The sequence below is a fragment of the Orcinus orca genome, chromosome 4 (assembly GCF_937001465.1).
Source record: "Orcinus orca chromosome 4, mOrcOrc1.1, whole genome shotgun sequence".
NCBI classification, from domain to species: Eukaryota; Metazoa; Chordata; class Mammalia; order Artiodactyla; family Delphinidae; genus Orcinus; species Orcinus orca.
Window position 1 is genome coordinate 9501084 of NC_064562.1, and position 15148 is coordinate 9516231.

Below are 15148 nucleotides of genomic sequence, written 5' to 3' on the forward strand. Positions count from 1 at the left end.
TCCAGAGTGGAACATTCCTTACAAGTGATGAGCAGACACAGACGTATCATTATCACCCAAGTCCATAGTTTACATTAGGGTTTACTCTTGGTGGTGCACATGGACTTCGACAAAGATATCCACCACTGTGTTGTCACACAGAAGAGTGGCACTGCCCTAAAAATCCTCTGTGCTCCACATTCCTTGCTGTCCTGCTGCCCCCGGCAACCGCTGACTTTTTACTGTCTGCATACTTCTGCCTTTCCCTGAAGGTCACGTAGTTGGAAGCATACAGCATGTGGCCTTCCCAGAATGGCTTCTTTCACTTAGTAACAGGCATTTGTTTCCTCCATGTCTTTTCACGGCTTGATAGCTCATTTCTTTTTGACACTGAATAATATTCCACTGTCTGGATGTACCACAGTTTATTTATCCATCCACCTACTGAAGGATGTCTTGGTTGCTTCCAAGTTCTGGCAGTTATGACTAGAGCTGCTATGAACATCTGTGTTCAGGTTTTGGTGAGGACCTTTGTTTTCGACTCATTTGGGTAAATCCTGAGGAACATGATTGCCACATCCCGTGGTAAGTGTATGTTTAGTTTTGTAAGAAACTGGGAAACTGTCTTCCAAAGTAGCTGTACCAATTTGAATTCCCACCAGCAATGAATGAAAGTTCTTGGACAGCATTTGATGTTGTCAGTGTTTGTTTTTTTTAAAGAATTTTTAAAAATAAATTTATTTTAAAATTTTTTGGCTGCGTTGGGTCTTCACTGCTGCACGCGGGCTTTCTCTAGTTGTGGCGAGTGGGGTCTACTCTTCGTTGCAGTGTGCGGGCTTCTCACTGCAGTGGCTTCTCTTGTTGCGGAGCACGGGCTCTAGGCGCGCAGGCTTCAGTAGTTATGGCTCATGGACTCTACAGCGCAGGCTCAGTAGTTGTGGCGCACGGGCTTAGTTGCTCCACGGCATGTAGGATCTTCACAGACTAGGGCTCGAACCCGTGTCCCCTGCATTGGCAGGCGGATTCCTAACCACTGCACCACCAGGGAAATCCCTGTCAGTGTTTTAGAGTTTTGCCTTTTTGATAGGTGTGTAGTGGTATCTTATTCCTGTTTTAATTTGCAATTCCATAATGACATGTTGTGGAGCATCTTTTCATGTGCTTATTTGCCATCTATATATCTTCTTTGGTGAGGTACTTGAACACTGTGTTGAACACCGTGTAAACACATGGTGCTTGGCATTTTCTAATGGGGTTGTTTGTTTTCTTAGTGTTGAGTTTTGAGAGTTCTTCGTATATTTTGGATAACAGTCCTTTATCAGATATGTGTTTGGTAGATATTTTCTCCCAGTCTGTGGCTTGTCTCCTTATTCCCTTGACATTGTCTTTCACAGACCAGAAGCTTTTAATTTTTTTTTTTTTTTTTTGGCGTTACGCAGGCCTCTCACTGTTGTGGCCTCTCCCGTTGCGGAGCACAGGCTCTGGACACGCAGGCTCAGCGGCCATGGTTCATGGGCCCAGCCGCTCCGCGGCACGTGGGATCTTCCCGGACCGGGGCACGAACCCGTTTCCCCTGCATCGGCAGGCGCACTCCCAACCACTGCGCCACCAGGGAAGCCCCAGAAGCTTTTAATTTTAACGAAGCCTAGCCTATCGATAATTTCTTTCATGGGTCCTGTCTTTGGTGTTGTATCTAAAAAGTCATCATCGTGTCCAAGATCACCTAGATTTTCTGCTATGTTATTTTCTTGGAGTTTTATAGCTTTGCATTTTCCATTTAGGTCTATGATGCACTTTAATTTTTGTGAAGGGGGTAAGGTTTGTGCTTCAATTCTTTTTTTTGTCCTCCCTGTGGCTGTCCATTTGTTCTAGCACCATTTGTTGAAGACTATTTTTATGCCATTTGCATTGCCTTTGCTCCTTTGTCAAAAATCAGTGGACTATATTCACGTGTGTCTTTTTCTGGGCTTTATTCTGCTCCATCATCTATTTGCCTATTCTTGCACCAATATCAGACTGTCTTACTTACTGTAGCTTTATAGTAAGTCTTGAAGTCAGGTAGTCTCAGCCCTCCAACTTTGTTCTTCTCCTTCAGTATTACGTTGGCTATGGCTATACCAGGTTTTTCTGCCTCTCCATATAAATTTTAGGATCAGTTTGTCAATATCTATAAAATAACTTGCTGACTTTTTTATTGGGATTGCATTAAATCTATAGATCAAGTTGGGAAGAACTGACATCTTGACAATATTGAATCTTCCTACCCATGAATATGGAATATCTCTGTATTTAGTTATTCGTAGATTTCTTTCATCAGAGTTTTGTAGCTTTCATTACACAGATCTTGTTCATATTTTGTTAGATTTATACCTAAGTATTTCACTTTTGAGGATCTAATGTAAACGGTATTGTATTTTTAATTTCAAATTACACTTGTTCATTGCTAGTATATAGAAAAGTGGTTGACTTTTTGCTTATTAACCTTGCATCCTGCAACCTTGCTATATCATTTATTAGTTCCAGGAGTTTTTGTTGTTGTTATTGCTTTTTTTTAATTTTTATTTTATATTGGAGTATAGTTGATTAACAATGTTGTGTTAGCGTCAGGTGTACAGCAAAGTGATTCAGTTATACATACACATGTATCTATTCATTTTCAAATTCTTTTCCCATTTTGTTGCTGTTACTGTTTTTGTTGTTCATGATTTGTTTGGATTTTTTACATAGACAAGCATGTCATCTGCAGCCCAAAACAGTTTTATTTCTTCCTTCCCAATTGCCATAACGTCTTGTCTTATTGCATTGCTAGGACTCCCAGTGCGATAACTGAAAAAGAGTGTTGAGAGATAGCATCATTGCCTTGTTCCTGCCTTGTTCCTTGTTCCTGAGAAGCGTCTAGCTTCCCACCATTAAGTGTGATGTTGACTGTAGGCTTTTTGTAGATGTTCTTTATCAAGCTGAGGGAGTTCTCCTCTCTTCCTGGATTGATGAGAGTTTTTACCATGAATGAGTATTCCATCTTATCAAATGCTTTTTATCATCTTTTGATATGATCATGTGATTTTTCTTGTTTAGCCTGTTGATGTGACTGATTACAATAATTTAGTTCAAATATTCAGCCAGCCTTGCCTACCTGAAATATATGCCATGCTGTGTAAAATTTGGGGTGTGTAATCCCACATAGTATATAATTCTTTTCATACACTATTGGATTCAATCTGCTAATATTTTATGGAGGATTTTTGTATCTATGTCACAAGAGATATTGGTCTGTCCTTTGTTTTCTTTTCTTGTAATGTCATTATCTGGTTTTGCTGTAAGGATAATGCTCATAGAGTGAGTTAGGAAGTATCCCCTTGGCTTCTATCTTCTGAAAGAGATGGTAGAGTATTGGTAGAATTTTCCCTTAAATGTTTGGTGGAATTTCCCATTGAACCCATCTCGATCTGGTGCTTTCTGTTTTGGAAGGTTATTAATTATTGATTCAAGTACTTTAAGATATAGGTCTATTCAAGTTGTCTATTAGGTCTTTTTTTTTTTTAAAAAAAGATAATTTTATTGCTTTGAGTGGCATCAATAGATAGTCTTGCTATCTACTGGTTATCAGGAGGAATTCGTTTTATTTTTTTAATAAATTTATTTATTTATTTATGGCGGTGTTGGGTCTTCGTTGCTGCGCGCGGCTTTCTCTAGTTGCGGTGAGTGGGGGCTACTCTTCATTGCGGTGCGCGGGCTTCTCATTGCGGTGGCTTCTCTTGTTGCGGAGCACGGGCTCTAGGCACGTGGGTTTCAGTAGTTGTGGCACACAGGCTCAGTAGTTGTGGCTCACAGGCTCTAGAGCGCAGGCTCAGTAGTTGTGGCACATGGGCTTAGTGACTCCACAGCATGTGGGATCTTCACAGACCAGGGCTCAAGCCCGTGTCCCCTGTATTGGCAGGTGGATTCTTAACCACTATGCCACCAGGGAAGTCCCTAGCAGGTCTTGAATATAGCTATAGGCACACTAACGAAAGTTAAGCTGATTCAACTAGTTATAAAACCATGACAGCTGGCTTAGAATACATCAGAATCACTTTGGTGCTTTTCATAAATAAAGACTCTTATAAAATACACACACAAACAAGATTTTGATTCAGTAGATAAGAAGCCAGGAATCTAGACTTTAAAAGAACATTACCAGGTGATTCTGACTCTGACGCAGGTAGACTGTGGACCACACTCTGAGAAACAATGTTTGAGATGAGACAAGATTAGATTTGATCAATTTGTTTTCCCCCCCACTTTTAATGTGATAAAATGGACCAAAATTTATTCCTAAGAAAATACCTGGCTTTGCCTTGTAAGGGCTGCTCATCTTAACATCCATAAAAGGACTTCAACACTAAACGGTGACTATTTGTGGCCTACATGGGAGAACTTACATCTCCTCTTCACTGGAATGAATGAAGAGAAAGAAATCTCTGTACTGGTCAAGAAAAGGTAGAGATGGGAAGCAGAAATAATGCAGTAGGTCATGCTTTAATCTGTAGCTGAGGGACTTCCCTGGTGGTCCGGTGATAAAGAATCTACCTTCCAATGCAGGGGACACAGGTTCGATCCCTGGTCGGGGAACTAAGATCCCACATGCCGTGGGGCAACTAAGCCCACGCAACTACTGAGCTCACGCGCCTCAACTAGAGAGAGGAAAACCCGCACACCACAACTGGAGAGAAGCCCGCGCGCCACAACTAGACAGAAACCTGTGCGCTACAAAGAAGAGCCCATGTGCTGCAACAAAAGATCCCACAGGCCGCAACTAAGACCCAACGCAGCCAAAAACAATAAAGAAAATAAATAAACACAATAAATACATATTTTAAAAAAAGAGAAATGAAACACTTAAAAAAAAATCTGTAGAGGAAGGCCAACTATTATGTTGCCGTAAGAGTCATATGTATTTAAGCCTCGTTAGTGTGCCCTTTGGCTAGACCCAAAGACCCAGGTGTAATTCCCCAAGGCGTTTGCCAGTGTGAAGTGAAAAGACATCAGGTGTTCCCACAGGCCCCTCCTCAAGTTCGATAATTTGCTAGAACAGCACACAGAACTTGGGAAAACAGTTTACTTATTGGTACTGGTTTAGTATGAAAGATACAACTCGGTAACAGCCAAAAGAAGAGATGCCTAGGGCCAGGATGGGAGAGGCAGCGCGCAGTTCCATGGCCTCTCTGGATACACCCCCTTCTCAGCACCTTGATGTGTTCACCAGCTCTAAAACTCTCTGAACCCCTTCAGTTAGGGGTTTTTTGGAGGTTCCATGATGTAGTCATGATTGATTAAATCACTGGTCAGTGGTGACTGATGAACCCAACTTTCAGCCTCCTCTCCTCCCTGGAGGTTGGGGGATGAGGTTGAAATTCTTTAATCACATAGTTGGTTTCTCAGGCAACCAGCCCCCATCCTCAAATTCTCTAGGTGCCCACCAGGGGAAGCTGATGGTACGTTTTCAAGAGGGACGTGTGACATCCAGTAAGAAATATATATTTGGTCTTTGTCCTCGGTTCCTGACACAGCTTCTAAAACTCTGGTAATTTACTGAGTGATAGGAGTCATGGGAGCATCTTTTGTTATTCACAACAATCCCCTTTCAACCATACTTGAATTTATGTTCATAAGATGACTTTTAATTTTGTATCTATATGAGATGATGGAATGTTGACTAAACTTACTGTGATAATCACTTCATAATACATGTACATCAAATGCTGTAAACCTCAAACTTATACAGTGCTGGATGTCAATTATATCTCAATAAAACTGGAAGGAAAAAAAAAGAGCCATTTTCAACATCTGTTCTTTACTGTCCTCAGCATGTAAGTCATGTTTAAAAGAAGAAATAAAACACGTATAGAAATAATTACCGTGTAATATAGAAGATAAAAGATATTCAGAAAAGAACCATGAGAATTTTTGTTTGTTTTTTGTTTTTAACATCTGCTCTCCTTTTGGTTTTCTTTTTATTTGTTTTTAATTTATTTTTGGTTGTGCTGGGTCTTCGTTGCTGTATGTGGGCTTTCTCTAGTTGCATCAAGCTGGGGGCTACTCCTTGTTGTGGTGCATGGACTTCTTATTGCGGTGGCTTCTCTTGTTGCGGAGCACGGGCTCTAGGTGCGCGGGCTTCAGTAGTTGTGGCATGCAGGCTCTAGAGTGCAGGCTCAGTAGTTGTGGCACACGGGCTTAGGTGCTCCGCAGCATGTGGGATCTTCCTAAACCAGGGATCAAACCTGTGTCCCCTGAATTGGCAGGTGGATTCTTAACCACTGTGCCACCAGGGAAGTCCCAAGAAGTATGGGAAGTTAGAGAACACTTTAGACTACTTTCAAATGACCAAGATAATTTGGGATAGAGCAATTCTCTTACTTGAAGATACAGTCAAACTAAGATCGCACTGAGGGGAAAAATGGGATAGGAAATAAATATAATTAGGGAGGTGGGATGCAGAGGAAAGTCTTTCTTGATCTTCTCTTCAAGATAAGAGCAAGTTTGGTCACTTTTTCTAATCTGCCTGTGTGTCATAAGTAGTGTAGTGATCTTTGGGAATGAGAACCTTTAGTGTAGAGCTAGTTCATAATTAACTTGGCCATGTTCATACTGTGCAGGGCTTATGTCCCAGTTTGCATAGGAAAGTCCCAGTTTACACATGTAGCCCCAAGTGATTATTAATCGTGCCCCCCTCACTCAAAGTAAATGTGGTTGCCCTAGCTTTAGATAAGAACAAAAATAATCCTTCACTGGACTCTGGTGCCCTCTTGTGATGAAAGCATAAAAAGTCATTACAGGGGCTCCCCTGGTGGCGCAGTCATTGAGAATCTGCCTGCCAATGCAGGGGACCCAGGTTCAACCCCTGGCCCTGGAAGATCCCACATGCCGCGGAGCAACTAAGCCCGTGCGCCACAACTACTGAGCCTGTGTGCCTAGAGCCCGTGCTCCGCAACAAGAGAAGCCACCGCAGTGAGAAGCCCGCTCACTGCAATGAAGAATAGCCCCCCTCACCGCAGCTAGAGAAAGCCCACACGCAGCAACGAAGACCCAACACAGCCGGAAATTAATTCATTGATTGATTAATTAATTATTTTTAAAAAGTCATTACAGAAACCAAAGAGCTTTCTTCTGCAAGAAGAAACCACTGCAAAATGCGAACATCCCAAAGTGGGTCATCTACTAACTTCCCTCCACATCTCAGCTTTGAATTTCATGTCACCAGACTTTATCACTGACTGCTCTCCACGGCTGCTGCTTTCTCTGGACTCCAGGACCTCTTCCCCCATTAATCAGTAACGGGCGCCCTGTCAGTCTCTCTAACACTTTCTGTCTTACCTCTTGGTGAATGCAACATACGCATAAGTGATTTTTCTAGCATGCTGGCCTCTGCCCACCTTGAACCTCTTTCCTCCAGTGTTCTTGTTCTCCACCCTGCTTCAGCTATACACCTCCAGGGCGTGCCATGGACACAGTCATTCGCAATCTCATTTTATGTGTCTTGCCCTCTGACCACCTCTCCACCTAGCTCCTTCTAGTAACCCAACTCTAACACACCCCCCACAAGGACCTATAATCATTAACTTCACAAATATTTCACTCTGCCTCATCCCTACTGGTATCTTTAATCTCCATACCAGCTGAAATTCCATGATCGTTCATTATGATAATACCCTTGCAAACATCCTCAACTCCCTTGTTCCTCTTTTGTGTTGCCACTTGCTTGGCAAAACCAGAATCTCTAGTTAAATTCAAACCTCCCCCACTCTGTGCCTGCACCCCTGCCCCTGAATATGGATGGAGAAAAACACATAAAAATTATGACTGTCTGATTTCAAATTCATGATAATGAATCTTAATGCTGGGACTCTGAATGGACTCTAGCAGCTCACACTCAGAGCCCATAGCTTCAGAGAACCTAGTAGCAGAAGGGGAAGTGGCACACATGACTCGGCCTCCCAACTGCACTAGCGCCCTGGCCACAGGTAACTGGGCAGCAGCAGCAATGGGGCCTGGGACACCGTTCCTCCACTGGTTGAGGTACTCATGACCCCAGCCCTTGCACCCATCATCAGCAGTGGTATAGCCTGCAAACCTTACAACACCAGACATGGTAGGGATACCTGCTTGACCCCAGCTCCCCTCCCAATGTCTCCCTCCCCCCACTGGGCAGCCTGTGTCTCAAGGGATCCTGGATGCAAGGAAAGAGCCCACCATCCCAGTGACAAGAGCAGTTCTAGCAGAAACAAGGCAATAACCACCCCAGAGGAACAAGAAGTGACAACAAAGGCATGGAGCCACACCTCTTACAGAGACAGCTGAGAATGGAAAGTGCTGAATCTCACATATGACCAGAGGCAGCTCAGGTGAAAGAAACCATAAACTTGTATGATACCACCATCTACTGGAAAACAAAAGAAAGGACTCTAACAGCTAACCTGTCATTTAACTTCAAATGCACCAGAAGAGGAATACTTCACCAAGCAACATGAAGAACCACAGTAACACTGTACCATGAAAAGAAAATGACAATTTTCCAGAAACCAAACTTAAAGTCATGAATATTGTGATCTAACTGATAGAGAATTTGAACTAGCTGTCTTGAAGAGACTCAACAAGGTACAAGAAAACTCAGAAAGGCAGTTTAATGAGCTCAGGAATAAAATTAATGAACAGAATGAATATTTTACCAAAGAAACTGAACCTCTAAAGAGAACCAAAAAATTCTGGGGCTGAAGAACACAATAAACGAGATGAAGAACGTATTAGAAAGTACTGGAAATTAAGCAGATCATATGGAAGAGGGAATTAGTGAGCTTACAGATAGAAATCTGGAAATCATACAAGCAGAAGAAGAGAGAGAAATAAGATAAAAATATTAGGAAATTCTTTGAGAGATATCCAACTCTTTTGGGAAAGGCAACATTAGGATAATGGGCACCCCAGAAGGAGAAAAGAGAGAGAAGGGAGCAGAGAAATTATTTAAAGATATAATAGGTAAGGACTTCCCAAACATGGTAAAGGAACTGGACATACATATCTATGAAGCTAAGAAAATACCTGAGTACCTCAATGCAAAAGACCTTCTTCAAGACACATTATATTAAAACTGTCAAAAGTCAATGATTAAAAAAAAAAGGAATTTTAAGGACAACCAGAGGAAAAAGGATGGTAACCTACAAAGGAACCCCTATTATGCTATCAGCAGATCTCTCAGCAGAAAACCTACAGGCCAGGAAGGAGTGCAACATTCTCAGATACTGAAAGATAAAAGCTGTCAGTCAAGAATGCTCCACCCAGCACTTACCTTTCGTATATGAAGAAGAAATAATTTCCCAGACAAATTTGATGGAGTTCATCATCAGTAGACTGCCTTACAAGAAATGTTGAAAGAAGCTTTTCTACCAGAAACAAAATGGCAGAAATACACAAAATTTTAAGCAAGGTGAAACAGAACTAGAAGATTGTAACTCTTTATCAGAAAAGGTTTTAAAGCACTTAATTATGGTAAAAGGGTTAAAGGGAGAAAAAAAGAAAGCAGAAAAATCACTAGCTATCTCAGTATGGTGACAAACACAACATAAAAAGCTATAATTTGAAATAACAAAAACATAAAGGTAAATGAAAACAAAATGCTTGCAGCGGAAAAAGCACTACTTTATCTATGAGACTTTTTATACAAACCTCAGGGTAACCACAAAACATAAACATAGAGCAGAGACACGAAACATAGAAAAAGAGAAAACTCAGAAGAATATCATAGAAAACCACCCAACTAAAATGGCAGACAGAAACACAAGAAAAAAGAAACAATGGAGATATAGAGCAAACAGAAAATAGAAGATTAAATGGCAGTTCTAAGAGAAAAGGGAACCCTCCTTCACTGTTGGTGGGAATGTAAATTGGTGCAGTCACTGTGCAGAACAGTATGGAGAGTTCTCAAAAAACTAAAAATAGAACTATCATATGACCCAGCAATTCCACTGATGGGTATATATGCAAAAAAACCCCAAAACCCTAATTCAAAACGATACATGCAAAAAAACAAAAAAAACACAAAAACCGATACATGCACCCCAGGGTTCATAGCAGCATTATGTACAATTGCCAACGTATAGAAGCAATCTAAGTGTCCCTCAACAGATGGATGGAAAAAGAAGATGTGGTGTATATATGTACAATGGAATACTATTCAGTCATTAAAAAGAATGAAATTTTGCCATTTGCAGCAACATGGATGGACTTGGAGGGCATTTTGCTAAGTGAAATAAGTCAGACAGGGAAAGACAAACACTGCCTGATGTCACTTCTATGTGGAGTCCAAACAATGCAACAAACTAGTGAGTACAACAAAAAAGAAGCAGACTAACAGGTACAGAGAACTAGTGGTTACCAGTGGGGAGAGGGAAGGGGGGGGCAATATAGGAGGAGGAGGTTACAGAAAGGGGGGTTATTATGGGATATATGAAATCATCTGTGTGAAACTTTCAAAAGATGTGAAGCACTATAGAATTTAAAGAATACTTCATTCAATTAAAAAAATAAGTGGCAAGACAAATTTGCCCCAAGGGCAGTAGTTTGATACCCTCTGGACTGGCGGTCACAGCTGGGCATTTTCAAAGGCCTTAAGGAAGGCCAGCGTGATAAGAACAAAGATGAGAGAGAAGGGAGATGAGGTTGGAGAGATATACGGGGGCCAGATCACATAGACGCTTGTTGACCACAAGGAGGATTTGATTCATTCCCCCTCATCCATTCACCTACCCAACATCCATCAAAGACCTACTAGGAGTTAGGGGCTGGGACTACACAGAAGTTAGGCTCAGTCCTCAGCCTCCTGGAGCTTCGATGGAGAGAAGAGGCATAAGCGAAGCGAAGGAGTTTTAACACAGTATCCCATTTCCTTTCTGAGTCATGGCGTACGCTCCATTCCATCACCTGAACCATGGGATTCCTGCTCTGAGCTTTACTCTACTGCCTTCGTCTGAGCCTTTATTAATTCTCTCCATGATGGTTGCAACAGTCTATTTAAACAGCTCTCTGCCTGTAGTCTAACCTTTTCCCAAACTGGCCTCCATGCTGCAGCAGGAGACACTTCTAAAATGCAATTCTGATTGCACTCCCCAGCTTCAAACTACATTGATGTCTTCCATTGCTGTCAGAGTTAAGTTCAAGCTTTTAAGATGACATGTAAAGCCTTGCATGATCGGGCCCTTGCCAACTTATCATCATCATCTGCTCTCTACCCCCTCAGTGGGAAGCGCTAGCTGACAGCTCAGGACATCTACTTATACACGCGTAAGAACATGTGTAACTCATGATTAAGTCCTGGGGTAACATCTACATCAAAGAACAGCATTTGATACCTGCTCACGCAATATCTTCTTGCTGTTGGTGTTTCTACTATAAAGTATAATTATGAATTGAGCAAGACTTAGAAATAATAAGAGCAAACACACATAGAGATAGTCTGTGCCTGGCACTGTTAAGTCATTTAATCCTCACAAGCACCATATGAGGTAGGTGGTATCATTGTCTCCATTTTACAGATTAGGAAACTGAGGCACAGAATGGTTAAGTCCCCCAGGATCGCACAGCTTGTAAGTGTGATGGCATCAATATTCAAACCCAGGAATTCTGACTCTATCATCTCTGTTGTTAAGCACACAAAGCCTCCTCATTAAACCATAAATATGTTCTTTAAAAATACTGACCGAAGCTATGCCTGTAGACTAAAAGCATGGTCTCTGGATGGCAGCATTCAAATCACCCGGGAGCTATCAGACATGCGAATTCTCAGGCCTGGGCCCTGACCTACTGAATAAGATCTCTGAAGTTAGGGCCCAGGAATCTGAGTTTTAGCAAGCTCCCCAGGTGATTTTCAATCACAATAAAGTCTGCGAAGCCCTGCTCTAAAATGCTTATTCCTAGGGAGTAGAGGCGCTAATGGATGCAAAGGTTATGACAAACGTGGGTAATTTTGACAATCCTAGAAATAGGATTCTTTTTAATGCACAAACGTTTCAAATTTTGACATTAAAAGTCAACAAATCCTAGCAGAGAACAATAATGGTTGTCATAGGTTTTGAGAGGATGTTTGACAGGATGAAGAAAAGTACAGGATAAACCTGAACTTACAGCAAACGGCCAAGTTTCAAACCAACACACCTACTAACCAGCTGTGTGACTTTTCAGAAATTGCTTAACTGGAGCCTCAGTTTCTTCACTGACAGGTAAAAATAATAATCCCCTTGACGTGTACCCCATGATGGCTGTGAGAAATCAAGCAGGGTGAGATATGTGACAATGCTTTGTATGGAAGGATAGCGTGCTGATCAAGTTTCCTTTTCTGCCGTATCTGTTTACAAAAGAATATACGCATTTTCCCTTGTACTCAGGAAATGGATAGGATTTTGGGTCACTTGCAGTGACTGAAGAGATCCCTCCTTTCTTTAGTGAAGGTTGCAGGAGATAACACAGCCGGAATGAGGGGTTGCTCCAGGCTCGGAAAGTCAGGGAAGTGGCCTCACCTGAGAGAATGGGGCCAAAGCGCTGACAGATGGTGGTAGGACTGTGATCATACGTCTCTAAACTCATCTGTAGCTTTACAATTTCTCCCCCCATAGAAGTTCATGCAGGCTTAGCTGAGGCTGATACACAGCCCTGTGCGCTTCTTACTGCCTGTCAGTGTGGCCTGCTTTGGTGTGGGCTCTTTACAGCAGCTTCTGTTTTGATTAGGCAGCGTTTGTGCCAAGTAAGTTGTTAAATTTTTAAGTAACACCCGTGTTATGCTCCATAATGGAAAGGAATGTTATTTGACGTTTATTTCAAACAGAAGCAACTCCCCTCGGTCTGGGATGGTTTAATGGATTCATACTGAGCCTCACCAGGCCTGTTCATGCCACTGACCTTTGATTCCATTGACTGTCCTTGACTCAATGACAAATAGTTCCAGCATGTTCATTAAAACAATGCAATTTTAGGGCTTCCCTGGTGGCGCAGTGGTTGAGAGTCCACCTGCTGATGCAGGGGACACGGGTTCGTGCCCCGGTCTGGGAAGATCCCACATGCCGCAGAGCGGCTGGGCCCGTGAGCCATGGCCGCTGAGCCTGCGTGTCCGGAGCCTGTGCTCCGCAACAGGAGAGGCCACAACAGTGAGAGGCCCGTGTACCGCAAAAAAAAACCAAAACAAAAAAAAATGCAATTTAAAATTTACCTATTCTGTCTCAAGCACATTTTTCTAGCTGAGGAAGACACGAGCTACTGCTCTAGAAAAACTCCCATGCATGTGAGGGAAAGAATTCTATTATCACGCTGGGGTTTCTTGTGTTCACTTTGCACATCTGACTTCCCTGGCCACAACTTGCCTTTCTTTCCCTTTTCTTCTCCCATTGTTTGCTTCTCCCCTCAAGAGGCACAGAATAGGTACCCTCCCTGTTATTTGTTTTTTGCCGTCTTGGCTTGTGGCTTTCGGATTAAAAGCAACTTTCTGATAAATATGTATCATTTAGGACAGGGGGCTGCTCGATTTAAAGAGGAATACTCTCACAAGAAGAGAAAACACATCAATCACATTCCATACTCCAACTGACTTTAAACTGCATCACAGATTCGCACGCTGTACGATCTTCACCTCCAAATGGTAGGAGGAAGACACCGGTTATTTTTCTAGATGTGCAATTTTCAACTGAAGCTGAAACGGTCAAACGACCACTAGGTACCCCAGTTAAGGCACGATGTGGATACTTATTCCCCAAAATTGCAAAAATGTTTCTGGCTCTGCTCAAAGTGGCCCATGCGGTCTAAGGAGCAGACCAACATCGTCTCTCACTTGAGGGGACGTGGCTTACCACATCTAGGAACTATTTAACACAACCCCCCAAACTCTGAGACTGTCCATCAAAGCAGGTACAACCTGGGCACAATGGTGTCTGATTTTCCTCCCAGGCGCTCTACATAAATCATGTGCTCAGCTGAATGCCTTCACTCTGCCAGCATCTCCCAACCCCTTTCCCCCAAAAGCAACAGACCGAGAGGGTGTTAGCCGTTGTTACCCGTGGTTCATGGGCCCGCAGCACCGAGGTCACCTGGGAACGTGTCAGATATGCAGAGTCTCAGGCCCACTGAATTCTGCTGCTTTTTAACAACATCTCCAGGTGATTCATACACACATTCAAGTATGAGAAGTACTGGTTTAATTGACACACTTGTTAAAAGCACATACCAAAAAAGAATCAAGATTCTCCACTCAGTGTGAACATGTGAAAAAAACAAAAACAAACAACTCACCTCCGTTATGATCTGTGATGCTGGAAGGAAAGCACCTTGGTAGAGAGGCAGTGGTGATACTGAGAAGATCTGGACTCTTGTTGGCTTTCCCACAGAGACTTCAACCAAGGTCCGCGTCTATTAAAGTCCAGGAGCTTCCCTTCCTTCCAGCTCTCAAGGTGCAAGAGGAAGCACCAGAGAGGAAACTTACCAGCCCCCGGCTAGGTCTTCCAACTACCAGAAAGACTGAGGCTTTCCAAATAAGCTAGCCGTGGGATAATGTCCAGTTCTCCTATCTCCTTGAGTTCCTTTTTTCTCCACTGTTAGCTGGTTATTAACCACATTTCCTTCTCAATCACTGGGATTCAAACAGACAACCTAATGCCTCTAACCAGCCTGGGATCCTTTTCCAACGTTCCTGGCAAGGGGATAAAAAAGGCAGAAATTCACGTGTCAGAGAGATATTTTTATATCTTTTCCTTTGTGCAAGAGAATCCTGACGACAGTATCTCCGACACTCATGGCAACTTTAGCAAGGATAAAAACCGATTCTAGCAAATAGTTTTGCTCTGTGTAAACTTCCTGTCTTTTGCTAGATGTGACGTAACAGGGGCCTCCTTTCACAAGCTCTGTCTTCTAGCAAAAGAATACAAGCAGGAAGATAACACAGATTTGGAAAGGAAGTGAAAGAAACCAAAGCACAGCCGGCATTAGGTTTCAGTGCAAAGGCCCACTAGAGATTTGAAGAGAAGAACTATATTTGGAACCCGCTATCCTTCTAATGTTCTTTTCTAAACCAGAAGTATAACAGGAAGTTAAGGTTGTATTAAATAGGCATTTCAGATTCCGAAAACATGAAGGATGTCAAGTGACAAAATCTGACACA

The 15148-nt window shown here is 42.4% G+C and overlaps 1 protein-coding gene across 3 annotated transcripts in view; it reads right to left on the minus strand.

The window, feature by feature from the left end:
- Nucleotides 1-14828, minus strand: part of ABCG2 (ATP binding cassette subfamily G member 2 (Junior blood group)) — a 125360-nt gene extending 110532 nt beyond the window's left edge. For 2 of the 3 annotated variants that reach the window (XM_049709026.1, XM_033421497.2), the window contains exon 1: nt 14284-14826. The gene's annotated coding sequence lies outside the window, so the exon portion shown is untranslated. Of the gene's footprint in view, nt 1-14283 lie in introns of all 3 variants that reach the window. The other variant, XR_004481436.2, reaches the window with a different exon arrangement.
- Between the last annotated feature and the right edge of the window lie 320 nt (nt 14829-15148).